At 41.3% G+C, this 19,831-nt stretch overlaps 1 protein-coding gene across 2 annotated transcripts in view; it reads left to right on the top strand.

Moving 5' to 3' along the window:
• The window catches only part of dis3l2 (DIS3 like 3'-5' exoribonuclease 2), a 297,452-nt gene that overhangs the window by 182,512 nt on the left and 95,109 nt on the right, over positions 1-19,831 (top strand). The gene's annotated exons all lie outside the window — the stretch shown is intronic.

Genomic DNA, 19,831 nt, shown 5'->3' with positions numbered 1-19,831 from the left:
TCAGGTCGATGACTTTTCATCAAAACTTGGAAAAGTTAGAGATGCCTAAAGCAGGTACAGTGATGAGGAATGATCAGAAGGGATGCGGTGAAGTACTGGAGAGAGTAAATGACAAAGGAATGATAGTCCTTTTTGCCTTTTAACCTCGCCTTGCCTTCCACCCAAACACAGACCTTGCCCCCGTCCTTCCTTTCCCTGCCACTGCACTTGCTTAAATACTTCTCTTACTTTTCTCAGTTCTGATGAAAGATCATCACTCTGAAACTTTAACACTACCTCTGTCCACAGATGCTGCCTGACCTGCTGAGTATGTCCAGTATTTTCTGTTTCTATTTTGGATTTCCAGCACCTGTGGTATTATGCTACTGCTCAGCCAAGTTGTTGTAGAGAACCTCTGACTGAGGTCATGTCTTTTCTCACAAGGAGAGAAGATCCTCTTTGTACTGTAGTTATGCAACTTTTTATCTGACAACCCAGACTTGCAATGAAGGACTTGGAAACAGTTTATTAATCTGCCATTCCTTTCAACTAGCATGGCTAGTTGTATGGCTTAAGAAGCACAGGATAAAAGGAGGCAGCCTTGCCTTTTAGGACTGTAACTTCCGTGGAGTGGCAGTCATAGACAGATTGCCTCTCCGCTACTAGTTGCTTACCATGAAATGCAGCCTTACCTCTCTTGACGACTTTTCAACTTGGACCAGGTGAGAGAGGTGCAGTGCAGTAGGTTACTGAGGCCTTGTGTCAAGCGCAACTGAGTCAAAGGTAAGGAAGACACACCCTCTTTTTTGAAGCACTAGCTGCTGTAAAGCAGGTAGATTTATAGGTCCAGCTACTTTGAGAAGCCCAGGGAGGGTGGGGGGGTTGCAGGTGGAGGGTAGCCAGTGTGGGGAGTGGGAGTGGGGAGGGTAGCCTGTGGGTGGGTGGGTGGGGGAGGAGGGGGGCGAGTGGGAGGGTAGCTGGTGTGGAGTGGGAGGGTATATGATGGGGATGGAAGGGTAGTTGGGGTGGAGTTGTAGTCGATGATTGTAGTCAGTGAATGGAGGATAGTTGGGCGGTTCTGTAGGGGTTTGGGGGGCTGTGGGGGGTTGGGGTGGGTTAGTACAATAGTTACCCAGAAGTTAGAGGTGGTTTTAAATCTTCTAACTTTTTCTGGGTAACTATTAATGTCAGACAGCTGGAACCATCGAAGATTACAATTTAAATCAGAGTTTTGGATGGTTCCAATTGAGGACGATTTCCCAATGGAAGTTTGAAGTTTCTTGGCAATTGCCATGCAATCCTTAGAGGACTTCCGGGGGGATGTCCCCCAGTGCATCTTTGGGTACCTCCCAGGTATGATGCCCCAGAGCTCGGAAGTTATGGGCCCTAGTAAATCTGTATTTTGTTTAGCTGGTGGTAAGACGGGCAGCGGTATTTTTTGTTTTAAAGCATGAATTCAGAAGCCGATAAATCCACTTATCTTAGTTCCTACTTTCTGTAACCTGTATTTGAAATATTTAGGTATTCCAAAGTAGAAAATACCCTTGACTTATAAAATTTAAATTTCAGGTGTCAAAAGTCAGAGTTTTTTTCATATGCAGTTATTTTTACAGTGTCGATGATGCTCAATGTAAATTTTACTATGCATCCTAGAAGCAATTTGACAAAGAAGCATTATCTAAAAGTTCGATGGATTTTAAAGAAACAGCTCCTATCTCATGATAATTCAATATTTTACACTTAAAGTGAAATTGTATAGTGATTGATATTATACAATGTAAATAACAAAGCAAAATTCGGATAATTCTAATTGGCTTCTAAGGCTCCCAACAGTTGTTTGAATTTCTGGCTCCTTTATTTCTGAAAGGAAGAAACTTTTATTTTTATTAACTTGCTGGATGAGGTAAAGGACACTAATGAACTGAGGGTTCTGCCAACTTTGAACTGATGTGAGTTGCTGCTCAATAGAGGTACTGAGAGCATAGTGCATGGTGAAGAAAATGAATTTCATGAAAGGGCAAAGCAGCAGTTAAAGGAGAAGAAAAGACTTGCATTTATATCGCGCTTTTCAAAATCATCGAATGTCTGTAATTGATTTACAGCCAATGACGTACAATGAAGGAGAGCAAAATATAATGGTGATATCTGTGATCATGTGTAGCTGTAAAGCAGGAAAGATGAAAGCAGAAGTTGTTGAAGTAACATCAGAGCTGACATGGGAGATATTGGAATAAAACTCCCAGAAACAAGAAAATATTGGGCAAAACAAAAGTGAGTAGGAAGCCAGATTTAGGAAGGATTGGAAGGCCAAAATATCCCAAAGAGAGATTGGATGATCTAGATAAAACACAGTAAACTTCAAATTAGACTCAGCTGCAAGTCTGGCAGGCTAGGATCTAACCAATAAAACCAGTGAATAAGTCCACTATTTTAGTATATTGCATCTTGCCCTAAGATGAACCAAGTTTTTTCTTTCTCAAAGCTGTTGTATTAACTCATCTGAAATATGATTAATTTGTCACTTTTAAGTGCTTATTTAAACTACTTCAAAATTTCAGTTTTAATTTCAATGTTGTATTTTCAATTTGCTATCTGAATTTTGGAGCTACGTGCTTGGTTTTTGGAGTCCAAGAATACATTTATGAAGTCATACTAATTTTGATAAGTTCTTTGTTTTTCTTCCCTTTTCCCTAATGTAAAAATTTGCATTTGTAATAATAATTAGTCCCTGGCATGCAGTAAGCTGTGCACATCACATCTCGTACTTTACACAGATTCGTGCTGTACTGAGTTGAAGAGAAAAGTTGGGGTTTTCTCTCCACCTGGAAAACATAGGCCTGAATTTTTAGCTTGGCAGGCAGGCGGGCCCGGGATCGGCTGAGAAACGGACACCCATCAGCGATCAGCCCCCGACCGCGGCTTCACGCTGGCTGGTCGACTAACAGCCAGCCAGCATGAAGCACGCGCTGAAAAGCTCAGCACTGCCGGGGTGGGGGCGGGAGGAGGGTGGGCGATGATGTCAATGTGGGCGCGGGTGAGCGCTGAGTGAAAGCTCCCTGAAGGCAGAGAGCTGCCTCAGGGAGCTGCAGACCTGAAAATGTTCTAATAAAGTTTTAAAAAGAAAAAAAATGTCTGAGCATTACAATCAGGCACCTGAAACTATAGATGATAAAAATGCTGCCCAAAGATTTTTATTTTATTTCATAACAGAAACCTCATCTTACTCTTGCCTGAGGTTTCATGAAAAATATAAAGGCCGCCTGGAGATTTGCCCATCCGCCAACTGTTAGGTTGTACAGGCGATGAAAAATAGCAGACAGTTGCATCGTTAATGGGCTTAATTGCCCTCTTAATTGTCGGTGGGCGCGCTTCTGACTTTTGCGCACGCCAGCTGACCGAAATATCGTGCGAGCGCGTGATGATGTCAGGATGCTCGCCTGACGTCATCTCACGTGATTTCATGCCCGATCGGGTCAGATGCGTGCCTGCCTGATCAACACAAAATTCAGCCTGTAGTTATGGTGACTTTAGGTTTTTTAGAACCTTGAAACTATTGACAATTCTTAGTATTCACCTATATGAAGTACCTTGGGACATTTTACTGCATTTAAGGTTCAAGTTGTTGTAGTAACAAGAGGAGTTTCTTAAGGATTCTTGCTCATCTATCTGTTTTCCTGCTATTTTCATCATTTTTTGTTCCTTGTATATTAAATGTGATTAACAAGTTTAAAAAATAGTAAAGCTATTTATAACTGGTGACAATCTGTTTCACTTTTAAAATAGAATTCAATGTGCAACTTAATTGATTATTTTGCTCTGGCGCCAAACATAATTATAATGGTTTCCCTCATTACCCAAGCAGCTCCTATTAGATAATCATTTATTTGCATAAAAACATTAAGGAAAGGAGCAGCCCATATGGCTCTTCGAGCCTCTCTGCCATTCAATAAGATCACAGCTGATCTTCAACCTCAACTCCACTTTCTCACCCAATCCCCATATCCCTTGATTCCTATGGTGCCCAAAAATCTGTCAATCTCAATACTCAATATACTCAATGACTGAGCTTCCACAGCCCCCTCCAAGAGAGAATTCCAAAGCTTCACAGCCTTGAGTATATTCTGTAACATGGTCTCTATGGAAGAGAATTCCAAAGATTAATGAGCCTCTGAGAGAAGAAATTCCACCAAATCTCCCATTACATGAACTCTCTTTCCCCACCCCGCCCTCCCGCACAACAATTTAGTTTAAAGCCCTTCTCCACAGTCCTAGTTATATGGTTCATCAAACATGACAGTACAGCTCCCTCTTTCCCCAGTACTGGTGCCAGTGTGCCATGAATTGAAATCCATTTCTCCCACACCAATCTTTGAACCACGCAATCAACTCTCTGATATTATTTACCCTGTGCCAGTTTGCTTGTTGTTCAGGTAGTAATACAGATATTATTAGCTTTTATAATAATTAGGCTCTGCTTTTTAATTTTGCCTAGCTGCTCATACTCTCTCAGCAGAATCTTTTTCTTAGTCTTATCCATGTCATTAGTACCCACATGGACCACAACAATTGGATCCTTTCCTCCTACTCCAATTTCCTCTCCAGCCCTGAAGAGATGTCCTTAACTCTGGCAGCGGGCAGGCAACACAGCCTCCGGGACTCTCACTCTCAGCTGCAGAGAACAGTGTCTAACCCATTTACTATACCATCCCCTACTACCTTTACATTTCTTTTTGTTCCCTCCACTCGAATGGCCACTTGCACCATGATGCTGTGATCAGTTTGCTCATCCTCCCTGGAGTTCCTGCTCTCATCCACTCAAGCTGCAAGAGCATCAAACTGTTGGACAATTGCAAAGGCTGAAGCTCCTCCACTTCTACCTTCTGGATTCCCATACCTGCCTCTCTTACAGTCACACCCTTCTGTCCCTGATCACTGACCAAATCTGAAGTACCTAGCCTAAGGGCTGTGACTGTGTCCTGGAACAAAGTGTACAGGTAACTTGCCACCTTCCTGATGCATCACAGTGTCTAAAGTTCGGACTCCAGCTCATCAAACCTGAGCCGAGGTTTTTCGAGCTGCAGACACTTACCGCAGACGTGGTTGTCATGGATCACACAGGTGTTCACCAGCCCCCACCAGAACAATATTTAATGAGTTTTGATGCTATAGGAGATAAGAAACTAATGGAAAAATCAGCAAGGATGTGGGTAATGAATGAGTGGAAAAGAATACAGGGCGTATTAGAGTTTGAGGCAGTTGAAATTTGTGTTGCGTAATCCCTGGTTATTGGATGAATCAGATCTGGAGAAATGTGGTTAAGGGTTTCAGTGTTGATAGGAATGAGGTAAAAACAGAAATGAATGATATTATGGAGATAAAGTAAATAATGTTGGTGATGGATAAATATGGGGTTTGAAGTTCATGGCAGTCCAATAGCTCATTAAGGCTCCATTTTATCTGAAGAAGCCAAGGCTGAAGATTGCTTTTATTGTTTATGTTCAAACTTTCACACTAAACATAGTGTGGAAAAATATAAGATGTAATTGAAGAAAAATCCCTCTCTAATGGGGCAGTTACGTTTGGTGCAATTCTCTAAACAGCCAGGAGAAGCTACACTTGTCATAACTTCAGCAGAAGCTTTCTAAGATTTTCTGGTTTAAATGACTGAAAATTTCAAAATTTTGAAAATTAATTTGTTCTGAGTTTAATTTTGAATTTTGTAGAATGATGTTGTTGAGTGGAAGCAGGCAGATGAGAAATATGAGAGAGCTATTAGCACAGCGCTTCAAAGGTGTTTCCCCAAAGTTGCCCATGAGCATGAATTTGTATTTGTATGTGTATGTGTATTTCCTTACCCATGGAGTGAGAAATTCAATTTAAAATGGCTCAACAATGAAGACTTTTTACTTCAAAAAAAAAGCTTAGTTTATTTTACTCTGTTGCTCTGAAGGTTACCTAAGAAAAGGTAAAGTTACTAACATAAACACACACAAAGATTAATTACAAATGAGGATCAAACACTTATAAACATAAATCAAGATTAGTACATATTCCGTGCGGGCCTGATATGTTTTGAAGTCAAGGTGTTGCATTGTCTGAAGTGAAGGTCTTGAGGCTGTTGAGTTGTCTCTGCATTTGCATTGGCTTCCACTGTCAAAATGGTTGCTTTTACAATTGAGCTTAGCAGATGGAATCAGGGTTTACAGGGAGGAGAGAAAGTTTCTTCCTTCTGATTCTGCAGGCGTGGTGCTTTCAAACCGCCTCGCTACTTACAGCAGAAGTCATGGCTGTTTCTAGATGCCTTTCTTTGTTCCTCCCTGGGTTGAGGCTTCACCAAAATGGTTCTCTGTGCATCTGCCAGCTTCCTGCCCTTTTCAATTCTTTTTGCAGGTAAGGCAAGTTGGTCACCATTATCATGTGACCTGTACAATAATGCGGAGTCAATTTCCATGTAAGGCAAGTGGTAATTCCATTACAGTTATCCAAAGCCTCCTTGCCTCATCTGGTGATCAAAAGGGTCAAGGTTTTTCATACCTTATGGTGGCTTTTTAAGTGGTGTCTTTGTATTTGGAGGAAAAACCATCAAGTCAATAATTTTCTGTTTACCCTTTTGGAACACTTATTGAATTTTAAGTGTGTATGTCTGAGGATGCCTCTTTGTCTGACTGAAGGGATTCCAGTCCGAATCCAAAAGGAGGAAGTCAAGTGACCCTTGAAGTCCATTTTGGAAACAGTCTTTAAACTCAGTGCAAGGTGTCCTCCAAAATGATTTTTTCTAGAAATGTGTAATATCATAACTGTACATTGTAACAGCCATGAACAGATTTTTAGGAACAGCAGAGGTAACAGTGTTGGAGCAGCTGAATTGCACGATTCAATGCAGAACTAATGACCAGACTAATATCTTACTTCAAACAATACCATTCTAAACAATTATTTGCATCATTGCCTGTTTGTATGGCATTAATGCATTCATGCTTGCTAATGAAATAGTTACTGCAAAAGTAATTGATTGTGGGAAGCACTTTGTAAAATTTCACCATGATTGGGCGCAGATAAATAGAAGAATGAAGTGGAGAACAAACAGACTTTTGGAATATACATTCGCTGGGCGCTGCATAAGTAACATGTGATGTTGGCTAAGGAAGGTTTTAAAAAAACTCCAGAGGTGTTTCTATTAATGTAATATTCCACAATGTTTTGACATCTCTCCACTTCTGATGATAAAATTGGAAAGAACAAGTCTATATGCACTATTCTGTTTGCAAGTGGAATCTTTCAGGAGGTACAAAATTTGACAATGGAAATTTCATGGAACATTATCCTATTGCATTACAATATCATTAGATATGATTTACAACTACAGAATGTCATGTCGGTATAACATATATAATGAATCACTCTTGTATAGTAAATTTTACCCCATAACAGTTTAAGTGATGAAGCCTATTGGGAGAGGACATATTTGATTTACACTACAACTAGAGGTGGTGGCACGGTGGTGTACAGTTGGAAGGGAATTGTCCTGGGAGTCCTCAACATTGCCTCCAGACCCTATGAAGTCTCATGCCATCAGGTCAAACATGGGCAAGGAAGCCTCCTGCTGATTACTCCCTACTGCCCCCTCTCCTAACCCCCTCAGCTGACGAATCAGTACTACTCCATGTTGAACACCAGTTGGAAGAAGTACTAAGGATGGCAAGGGCACTGAATATACTTGAGTGGGGATTTCAAAGTCCATCACCAAGAGTGTGTCAGCAGTACCAGTACAGACAGAGTTGGCGAAGTTCTGAAGGATGTAGCTGCTAGACTGGGCCTGAGGCAGGTGGCGAGGGAACCAACAAGAGGGAAAATCCTATTTGACCGAATGATCAGCAATCTACCTGTCACAGATGCATCTGTCCATGATAGTATTTAAAGGAGAGAAGTCTTGTCTTCACATTGAGGATACCCTCCATCGTGTTGTTTGACACTACCACCGTGCTAAAAGAGAAAAATTTAAAACAGATCTAACAGTTCACAACTGGGCATCAGTGAGGCACTGTGGGCCTTCAGCAGAATTGTATTCAACCACAGTCTGTAACCTCATGGCCTGGTATCTCCCTCACTCTACCATTACCATTAATGCGAATCAACCCTATTCAATGAAGATTGCAGGAGAACGTTCCAGGAGCAGCACCCTGCAGGCAGACCTAAAAATGAGATGCCAACCTTTTGAAGCTACAACACAAGACCACTTGCATGTCAAACAGCAGGAGCAGCATACTATAAAGCTAAACAATCCCACAACTAACCGATCTGATCAAAGCTCTGCGGTCCTGCCACACCCAGTCGTGAATGGTGATGGACAATTAAATGACTAACTGGAGGAGGCGGCTCCACAAATATCACCATCCTCAATGATGGGGGTGCCCAGCACATCAGTGCAAAAGATAAGCCTGAAACATTTGCAACCATCTTTAGCCAGAAGTGCCAAGTGGTTGATCCATCATGGACTCCTCCCGAGGTCCCCAGCATCACAGATGCCAATTCGATTCACTCCACATGATATCAAAAAACAGCTGAAGGCACTGGATACTGCAAAGGCTATAGGCCCTGACAACATTCTGGCAGTATTGCTAAAGACTTGTGCTCCAAAACTAGCAGAACCCATGGCCAAGCTGTTCCAATACAGCTTCAACAATGGCATCTACCCAACAATGTGGAAAATTGCCCAGGTATGTCCTGTCCACAAATTGCAGGACAGATCCAACCCAGCGAATTACCGTCGATCAGTCTACTCTTGATCATCGGCAGTGTTGAAAAGTGTCATCGACATTGCTATCAAGCGGCACTTACACAGCAATAACCTGCTAACTGACACTCCATTTGGGTTCAGATAGGGCCTATTAGCTCCTGACCTCTTACAGCCTTGAGGTGAAAGTGACTGCCCTTGACATCAAGGCAGCATTTGACTGAAATTGGCATCAAGGAACCCAAGCAAAACTAAAGTCTGGGAATTGGGGGGAAAACTTTCCACTGGTTGTTAGAGGTCATTCACCTCAGCCCCAAGACATCACAGCAGGAGTTCTTCAGGGTTGTGTCCTAGGCCCCAACCGCCTTTAGCTGCTTCATCAATCACCTTCCCTCCATCAGAAGGTCAGAAGTGGGGATGTTCCCTGATGGTTGCACAATGTTCTGTACCATTCACGACTCCTTAGATACTGAAGCAGTTTGTGTCCATATGCAGCAAAAGTAGGACAGCGTTTAGGCTTGGGCTGAAAAATGGCAAATAAGATTCGTGCCACACAAGTGCCAGGCAATGACCATCTCCAACAAGAGAGAATCTAACCATCTCTCCTCGACATTCAGTGGCATTACCATCACTGAATTCCCCAGCATCAGCATCCTGGGCGATTACCATTGACTAGAAACTTAAATGGTCCAGCCAGTAAATATTATGGCTACAAGAGTTGCTCAGAGGCTGGGAATTCTGCAGCTTGTAACTAACCACCTGACCTCCCCCGGTGTGTATCCACTATCTACAAGGCTCAAGTCATTAGTGTGGTGGAATGTTCTCCATTTGCCTGGATGAGTGCAACTCCAACAACACTCAAAAGAAGCTCAACACCATCCAGGGCTTAGCAGCCCGCTTTTGATTGACACCCCATCCACCATCTTAAACATTCACTCCCTCCACCACTGACACACAGTGGCAGCAGTGTGTACCATATACAAGATGCACCACAGCAACCCACCAAAACTCCTTCGACAGCACCTTCCAAACCCGTGATTGGCAAAGACAGCAGATGCATGGGATCACCACGAACTGCAAGTTCCCCTCCGAGCCATACAGCATCTTGACTTGGAACCATATTACCGTTCTTTTCACTGTTGTTGGGTCAAAATCCTGGAAATCCCTCCCAAACAGCACTGTGGGTATACCTACATCACATGGACTGCAGCGGTTCAAGAAGGCGACTCATCACTACCTGCTCAAGGGCAATTAGGGATGGGCAAAAAATGTTGACCGAATCAGTGATACCCACATTCCCTGAAAGAATAAAAACAAATTGCCACCCTATTGCTTTTAGTCTAACTAAATGAGTTAAATTGGGCACTCAGCACATCTATTTAACAAGTCACGGTGTAACGCATACTCAATCAGAACAGTTTGTTTTGTGGAATGTCAATTGTTGATTGATGTCTCATCTGGAATTAACAGTAGGTGCACAGACTTATTGCAACTATTTCCATATTACTACCTGAAAAGACAACAGGAGCAAAGTAGTAGAATATTGCAATAGCAGAAATAGCAGTTAGCCTTGATCCATATATGTGAATAACCTGCACAGAGGATTACAAAGCTATAACTGAAACATACTTTCAATATAAATAAAAAATACAATGGCTAAACTGAGATGATAAACTTAATTTCAATTACTTCTTTCCCTATAGCCATTAATTGGTGAAAAGCTAAAAACTCTGATAAAGTTCCCCTGTTGGTTCAGTAGGTGTATATATATATATATATATATATATATATATTCATAACTCTTAAAGACTTTTTAACAAATAACGATGAAAGGAAACATACCAGAAATTTTGTAAGGGGGAGCATTGCTGTTTAATTCCATTCCTCTGCTAAACCTTGCAGATAGACCTTAATAACACAAGAGTGCATAACAGTTTTTTTTATTCATTCATGGGATATGGGCTTCGCTGGCTGAACAAGCAGTTATTACCCATCCCTAGTTGCCCTGAAGAAGGTGGTGGTGAGCTTCCTTCTTGAACTGCTGCAGTCCATGTGGTGTAGGTACACCCACGGTGCTGTTAGGAAGGGAGTTCCAGGATTTTGACCCAGTGACAATGAAGGAACGGCGATATAGTTCCAGGTCAGAATGGTACGTGGCTTGGAGGGGAACTTCCAGGTGATGGTGTTCCCATGTATCTGCTGCCCCTGTCCTTCTAGATGGTAGCTGTTGTGGATTTGGAAAGTGCTGCCTAAGGAGGCTTGATGAATTCCTGCAGTGTATCTTGTAGATGGTACATACTGCTGGTACTGTGTGTCGGTGGTGGAGGGAGTGAATGTTTCTGGATGTGGTGCCAATCGAGCTGGCTGCTTTGGCCTGGACAGTGTCAAGCTTCTTAAATGTTGTGCGAGTTTGTGTGCATATGCACTTTCCAGTATTAATATAATATTTTAAAATATCATTTTTTGCCATCTATGCCTGTCATCTCCTGAAACACTTAATCTGTAGATAACCCTTTTATTGTGTCTAAGACATGTGGACGAGAAAGTCCCATGTTTGACTCCTAGTCTTTGCTGATGTAACTGATTTCAAATAGAATGTCAGAAGGTGTTCACTAAGTCTTGATCACTGTAAGGTAAATCTACGCCCAGTTCTTTTACAAGCTCTTTTACTCTAGGCTTATGAAACTGACTATGAATTTTAGTGTTCAGATGTAGAATGAGTAGTTCACAGCATTCTGGCTGAAAGTCCCCTTTACTTATAATCACACTACAGGTGATCTGTCTGTAGCTGAATGTAGTCAGTCGGTTGATCAAGTTGCTCCTTCTGTCTCGTCTTTGTTCATCTTCTTGTCAACCGTATGGGCTAGCATTGATCATTCTTGTGCTCCAGGTTTATACCTTCAGATGTCATGCTGAAATGTTTCTTTTGAGCGAAATGGGTGCTCATTAGTCAAATTCACACCATCCATCTGCTTTGCAACAACACCCAACCCTGCTCTGCAGATGTTCTTTGCAGTTTTAGCAAGGATGTTGCCGAATTTAAGAATTATTTGTTGTTTTCTCTGGAACGGAGGAAGCTGTGGGGAGATTTAATTGAGGTGTATAACATTATGAGGGGGCTTAGATCATAGAGTGGATAGGAAGGACATATTTCCATAAGTAGAGAGGTCAAGAACCCGGATGCATAGATTTTAAAGTAATGGATAGAAGGAGTAGAGGGAAGTTGAAGATAATTTTTTTCACCCTGAGAATGGTCAGGATCTGGAACTCACTGGCTAAATGAATGTTAGAAGCAGAAGCCCTCATTGCATTTAAAACATATTTGGATAGGCACTTAATGTGCTGTAAACTACAAGGTTACAGACCAAACGCTGGAAAGTTGGATTAGGCTGGGATAGCTCTTATTCAACCTGCATTGACACAATGGGCTGAATGTCCTCCTCCTGTGCAGTAAATGTCTATTATTCTAATCTTAAATTGATTCAAGACTGCAGAACAATGGACATTTCTCTGAATAGATGCACCATGATTTTCTGGAAGCATGAGCAAACATATCTAATCAGTTTTAACAACATTAAAAAATTTGTATTTATGTAGTATCTTATCATACCTGTCAAAATCTTCTCAAAGTTGAATAAAATGTTGATACTTCCTAATTATCTAACAAGCCAATTGGAGTTTTTCAAGCTTTTTTTTCTAATGCATGCTGTTTTCTGTCCATTAAAATCTGAGTACCTATACAGTCCCAGTTCCCTGCTCTATTTTTCTTCCGCCTCCACCTCCCTCCTCATCACCGCCATTTGAACTGATAGATTTCACCATGAATATTTCTTATTCTTTCTCAAAATATTGTAAGGGCTTGCTTACCCTTCATTATATATCATATTTTTGCATCATATTGAAACTAGAATTGTTATTTTAGTCAAAACAAAAGCAAAATACTGTTGAGTCTGGAAACCTGAACTAAAAATAGAGAATGCTGGAAACATTCAGCTGACCATGCAGCATCTGTGAAAGAGAAACAGTTAAAATTTTAGATGACCTTTTGTCCAAACTGGCAAAAGTTAGAGAGGTAACCAGTTTTAAGCAAGCGGAGAGGCAGGGAAAAGTGGGAGGGAGGAAAGGAGGTAGGGGAAAGCAGGAGTGATAAAATTAAAAAAGGGATGATGATGAAAGGTAAAATGGTATTGGCACAAATAATCCAAAGATTGGTCTTAGAAAAGCTTTAATCAATTCCCTTTCAATATCGCACCATTTTGGACCGTACATTTTTTCCTAGATTATAAGCCCTCTTAAGAAGAGATGTAGAACAGATTTCCTTCCTGGACATCAGCTCACTGAAAGTTCATCAAGGCACAACGCCTACCTGCGATCTCATCTGATTTCTGGAAACTTTGTTCTGTAAATTAAATACGTTTTCATTGTAAAGGAGAAGGCTGAGAGGTGATCTGATTGTTTTAGGATTCTAATAGGACTAGGTCATGCAGACCACTGTGAGCTATTTCATTTTGTCTAGAACAATAAAATCAGAGGACACTGCCTGTGCTTGAAATAAGGTAAATTCACAACCAATCTGCAGAAACAATATTTCACTGAGGAGGTAATCAAATCTATGGAACTGTTTCCCAGGTCATGAAATTTACACTATAGAGCTACTTCTAGATTGGTTATGATCTTCCAAAATTCCCTAGATTCCAGTGAGTCGTAAAATCGCAAATGTAACCCTTCTATTCGAAAAAGCAAGGAGACAGAAAGCAGGAAACTATAGGCCAGTTAGCCTAACACCTGTCACAGGAAAAATGATAGAATCCATTATTAAGATAATAGCAGGACATTTATAAAATCATAATAGGATCAGACAGAGTCAACATGGTTTTGTGAAACGGAAATCATGTTTAATTAATTTACTAGAGTTCTTTGAGGAAGCAACAAGCAAGGTGGATGAAGGGGAACCTGCAGATGTGGTGTTCTTGGATTTCCAGAAGGCATCCAATAAGGTGACACATCAAAGGTTACTATGCAAACTAACAGGAAGCAGAGATTAGGGATAAATGGGTCGTCTTCAGTTTGGCAAGCTGTTGCTAATGGAGTGCCACAGGGATCAGTGTTGGGGTCTCAACTATTTACAATCTCTATCAATGATTTGATGAAGGGACCAAATGTATGGTGGCTAAATTTACTAATGAGATAAAGATATGCGGAAATTAAGTTGTTAAGAGGACATGAAAGGTTTACAAAGAGATTGAGATATGCTAAGTGAGTGGGCAAAAATTTGGCAGATGGAGTATAGTATGGGAATTATAAACCTGTCCACTTTGACAGGAAGAATAGAAAAGCAGTATATTCTTTGAATGGAGAGCGACTGCAGAACTCTACGATGCAGTGGGACCTGGGTGTCATGGTATGTGACTTACAATACAGCAAGTGATTAAGAAGGAAAGTGGTATGTTGGTGTTTATTGCAAGGGGAATCAAGTGTAAAATAGAGGTGTTGCTACTGCTTTTCAGAGCCTTCGTTAGATCACATCTGGAGTATTGTGTACAGTTTTGGCCTCCTTAAATAAGAGACGGTTCAGTTGACTGATTCCTGGGATGAAGAGGTTGTTTTATGAGGGCAGATTGGGCCAAGACCCATTGGAGTTTAGAAGAATGAGAGATGACCTTATTAAAACATACACAATGCAGAGGGAACGTCTCAGGTTGGATACTGAGAGGATGATTCCCCTTGTGGGGGAGTCTAAAACGGACACAATTGAAAAATTAGGGGTCGTCTTAAGACTAAGGTGAGGAGAAATAGTTTCTTTCAGATGGTTGTTAGTTTGTGGAACTCTCTTCCCCAGAGAGCAGTGGAGGCTGGGCCATTGAATAAGACTAAGTTAGATAGTTTTGATTGACAAGGGGATCAAGGGTTATGGGGGCAGATGGGAAAGTGAAGTTGAGGGCACAATCAGATCAGCCATGATCTTATCGAATGGCGGAGAAGGCTCGAGGGGCTGAGTGGCCTACTCCTGCTCCTAGTTCTTGTGTTCTTCATAGGTGAGCACATTCTGATGTATTATGTCTCCCAACCATCCATTCAGTGGCTAATGCCTCATTTTAGTAACTTCTTGCTGAAGTTCATATAAATTAACTTTACTACTGTATAATCATTGTTAAAAGACAATTTTATAATAACCTAGGAGGATCTGTATAGTAAGGACACACATACTATTTCTAAGAATTCTTGAGGTTATAATTGTTTCATTCCAGTCTAGACATGTCTAACTGGTGTTTGGTCCAATATCAAAACCAGCAGTGTAAAATTCTTAGAGCAGCCAAAATCTGTACAGTTTAATTCACTGGGAGTGAAAAAATCCAACTGCTGCAGAAAGTTGTAAATCTGTCAATTAAAAGAAATCATTATAGCAACAGGTTTAGAATTATGTTTGCACTGTTTATTGCCTGTAATGTAGCAGATGAAATTAATTTAAGATAAAATCTTCCAATAGCGCAGTATTCCATTTGTTCCAATTAGCATTTAAGTCTTTCCTTTTCTGAGAGGTAGATAATGCTGTGTGTTCAGACATGGTCCTTTCACCTCAGGGATCTATTTGAATCCAGCCCTGATTACACAGTCTTCCCTCTACTGACTCGAAGAGTCCTCTGTGAAATGAATTTGTTCTGTTTCAATCTAGTTCTTAACAAGAGGAAATGATGTTAGGGATTGCAGAAACATGCCTTTCCCCAGGAGATCAGATTTAATTCACTGTACAGGATTATAGGCTTTTCTGGGATTTAGTGCACTTTGAATCTAGATTCGGAGCACAGGAAGTTCAGAATTGCTTGGTGTTACAAAACTTGAATATTACTGAAAGGAGTGACATGTTGCCAAAGCAACATGTCGGGCATGCGTCCCGACGTCATGGGGCAGTCCCGCGATATTTCGTTCGGCAGACGCGCATTGAAGCCAGCTGCGCGCCCACCGATATGTAAATGGACTACTAAGGCCATTAAGAAAGTAATTCATGTAATTAGTAACACTGCCAGTCCAACCTTAAGGTTGGCGGGCAGGCGAAAAGCTCAAGTGGCCTTCGCATTTTTTAGGAAACTTCATCCACGAGCAGGGTGAGGTTTCCTAAAGATTTTATTAAATAAATAAAAAAAGTTTTCATAAAAATAAAAACATGTCCCATCTCATGTGACACAGACACATGAGGGTATATGTTTCAATAAATGTTTAAATCATTTATTTAATTATTTTAATATCCATTCAATCTCCCTGAGGCAGCTCTGTGCCTCAGGAGATTGTTGTGCTCTTTCGTGCACATGTGCTGGCCCCGACTCTCCCTCCTCCCCCCACCCTCACAGGTAGCGCTGAGTGCTATCGGTCGCGTATTAAGGCCCTCCCGCCCGCCATATGAAAAATTCTGCCCCAGGAAAACATGCACAAAATTGAAGCTGTACCTTAGAACAAATGAGAGAGGTTATGAACAGTAATAAGAGGAATAAAAAAGGATTAATGTTTACAAATGGATCAAGCTTGCAGTGTTCCTTCGCAAATTGCATTGCAAATGTACATAGCATCAGAAATGATCTAGATACATTAATTTAACCAGAGGAGTATGATGTAACCTGGACAGTTCCAGCTACAAAACGTTCAGGAGAGATAACGAACAGAAGAAGCAGTGGCCTTATTAAATTATAGCCATAGAAGAAAAAGTTTTTACTAAAAAGAATCTGTCTGGGTTTAATTAAGAAATGAGGGATTTATTATTAAGTGCTTATAGACTAATGAAACTCCAGCAGTCCAAGAAGAAGACTCATTGTTGAGAGCAGCAATGGATGGGCAACAAATACTGACCCTGCTCACGAGACCCACATACTGAGAAAAAAAATTAAAGTATGAAAGAAGTTAAGGCTGAAATTTCTATGGAAATAAGATAGTTTGCAGTAATAACAGTCATAATAATGGGAGACTTTATCTGTCATGGGACAAGGGAAAGGTTCCTGGTCAAAATCGAGAGTGGTTCTCAGAATTCATCCAGAACTTTTGCTTTAAAATGTTGCATGTCCAGAAAAGATACAGTTCTCCATCTAGTTCACAGAAATTACGTCTGATTGCTCGGAGATCTAAAGTTCGAGAATACTCTTACAAATTTCATCGTGTAGATAAAGCAGTGGTTCAGATATTTAATAGATGGATCTGATGGAAGTTAAGTACATGCTGAATAGGAAGAACGTAAATGTGTTAAAAGCGTGGAAGGTAGGCAGGTTAGAGGAAAATAACGCCATTCCGAATTGTGTGGATGGAATTGTTAGCAAAATTGAAGCCCATGGGATTGAAGGAGTAGTGGCAGCAGTAGTGTGCATATGAATTTGGCTAAGGGATAGAAAGCAGAAAATAGTGATAAAACATTTTTCAGACTGCAAAGAAGTATACACTGGTGTCCCAAGTGCTTGGTACATAGGACCACTGATCTTTTTGATATATATTAATGCCTTATACTTGGGTACACAGAATATAATTTCAAAGTTTTCAGGCTATACAAAACTCAGAAGGATGAGCAGGATGATAGAGCAGACATGTGCTGGTGAAATGGGCAGACACATGACAGATGAAATTTAGCAGAGAAATGTGAAGTGATTTATTTTGATAGGAAGAATGGTGTCATGCCCAGTAAAGACATGTCATATTCATAACTTTATGCATGGACTGAGCTTTTATGGAAGCTTCTGGAACTGTCTTTTATTTATTTAGAATGGACCTGACAAACTGTTAAGATGGCTGCCAATGGATCAGGTGACCTTTGCTTATTCAACACAGACTATCAAGCTTCCAGAAAGTTACAAACTTAATAACCATGGAATGGACATACCAAGACAAATGATATCTGTGGAATTAACACTTCCCATTGCTCAAACCTTACTCAAAACACAGGCCAGAATCTCTCACTCCGCCACTGATGGGATTTTAGGCGGGCAGAACGTGAAATTGAAGGAATGGGGTTCCCACCCTCCCTGACCATGCAGCGATTTTACACTGGGCGGCAAAGCCTTGGAAGGGAAGCCTGCCCTTACCTCAATTTTTAGGGAGGATTTACCTGGCATGGGGGAAGCCTGATGAAGAATGGGCCTAGATCTCAGGCAGGAAGTGGGGGGGCACCTCCATTAGAAGCCCTTTCTGACTGTGGGTGACCCCCCAACCACTTAAGATCCACTGGCCGCTGGACCTCCCCCCCACCCTCCACCCCAGCCTTTCCCCCTCTGAAACCCCGATCGCCCTCTTTGCACCCCCGAGGCCTTCCCTACCCTCCCCTCCCAGGGACCCTTTAAACTTACCTTGTCCTCCGGTCCTAGGCCTTAGGCTCAGGCATATTGGTGCACTTCCTCTTCTGTCTACTGCATCTCTTGTTGCTTCAAGGTCTGGAGAGATGTCAGCCAACCTGATTGGCCAGCAGTCTTCTAAGATGGGACTTCCTCCCGAGTGTGGGGCAGAAGTCTCGTCTGCAGCCACTTAACATTCATTTGAGTGTAAATGGCTGCAGGATGCTCAGAGTCGGCGGGGTTGTGCTGCCTGCTGACTCTTCAGATGGCGGGAAGGGAGACCCTGCTATCCGTAAAATTCAGGACACGGAGCCAATGGACTCCTAGACTATTATGTCTCCAGGTTTGTAATTCAGTGAAGGAAAACTGATGAAACCAGTTATCCACAAGTTAAGTGTGAAAGATCAACACCCATCTCCTGTTGTATATCAATGGCCTTTTAGCTTAAAGCCATTCTGGGTTGATTTTAGCTGTTGTCCATGTTACTGAAACTGGCTTCTGATACTGAGATCCTTTATTATCGCAAGACCCAGAAGAGGTCTGGGCAGACTGCAGAAGAACACCAACAAGACAACAGCTGCAGAGAAAAGGCTGTGCCATCTTTGCCTTTTAAGAACTATTAGTCGCCAGCCAGTCTGCAAACCAGTCTCTGAAACTAGCTGCAAGCCATCAAGCAGCAAAAGTTCTTAACCTGTTCCAGTTTCAAAGTTTACATAAGAATCAACCTCCTAGATATTCGACTACAAGAAATCTTGCAACCTGCTAGAAACCTTATGCTTCATAAGATCCTCACTCTTAATCATTAAATAGATTCAACAAACCACAGACCTGCCATGTGGGAGACTGGAAAGTGCAAGTCAGAGACTGAATTAACTGTAATATGTAAAAGCACATTATCTTTATCTATGTCCAATCTTTGTGCGTGTGTGTCTCTGTGTGTGTGACCGAGTTGCATTAATTCAAGGTAAATTTGTGAGAATAAATAACCTCCTTTGTTTTGAACACATGAAAGCTTGCTGGGGAATTATTTAATTGGAATTGACACTGCAAGGTCAGAAGAAGACACACCTCTTTCCATACAAAACTTACTGATTACAAGTAGTAAGAGAGCAAATTTATTCTGTCCGAGACAATGGGGAGAGGCAAGATGTACTAAATGGTCCAATTTTAAAGGGAAGAAAGGAGCAGAGAGATCCGGGGATTTATGTACACAACTCTTTGAAGGTGGCGGGTAAGTTGATAAAGCTGTTTGTAAAAGCATATGGGATCTTTGACTTAATAAATAGAGGCATAGACTACAAAAGCAAGGAAGTTATGCCAAACCTTTATGAAACATTAGTTATGCCTCAGTTGGAGCATTGTGTTCAATCCTGGGCACCACACTCTAGAAGAGTGTCAAGACCTTGCAGAAGATGCAGAGGAGATTAAATTGAATGGAACTGGGGATGAGGGACTTGAGTGGAGTGATTAGAGAAGCGGTGATAGAGTGGAGTGATTAGAGAAGTGGGGATTGTTCCTTTTAGAGTGTAGAAGGTTAATAGAGGTGTTCAAAATTTTGAGGAGTTATGATAGAGTACTGACGGAGAAATTATTTTCACTGGTGGGAGTATCAGTAACTTGAAGACATGGATTTAAAGTACCAGAGGGGAAATGATTTTTTTTTAACACAACTAATTATGATCTGGATATCACTATCTGAAAGGTGAAAGCAGATTCAATAGTAACTTTCAAAAGGAAATTGGATAAATACTTAAAAAGAAAACATTGTAGGGAGAATTTTCCCCATATTGGGGAAGTGGGCGCTGGCGGTCAGCGG

Source organism: Cetorhinus maximus, chromosome 19 (assembly GCF_964194155.1).
Source record: "Cetorhinus maximus chromosome 19, sCetMax3.hap1.1, whole genome shotgun sequence".
Taxonomy (NCBI): domain Eukaryota; kingdom Metazoa; phylum Chordata; class Chondrichthyes; order Lamniformes; family Cetorhinidae; genus Cetorhinus; species Cetorhinus maximus.
This window is presented reverse-complemented; position numbering and strand designations above follow the sequence as displayed.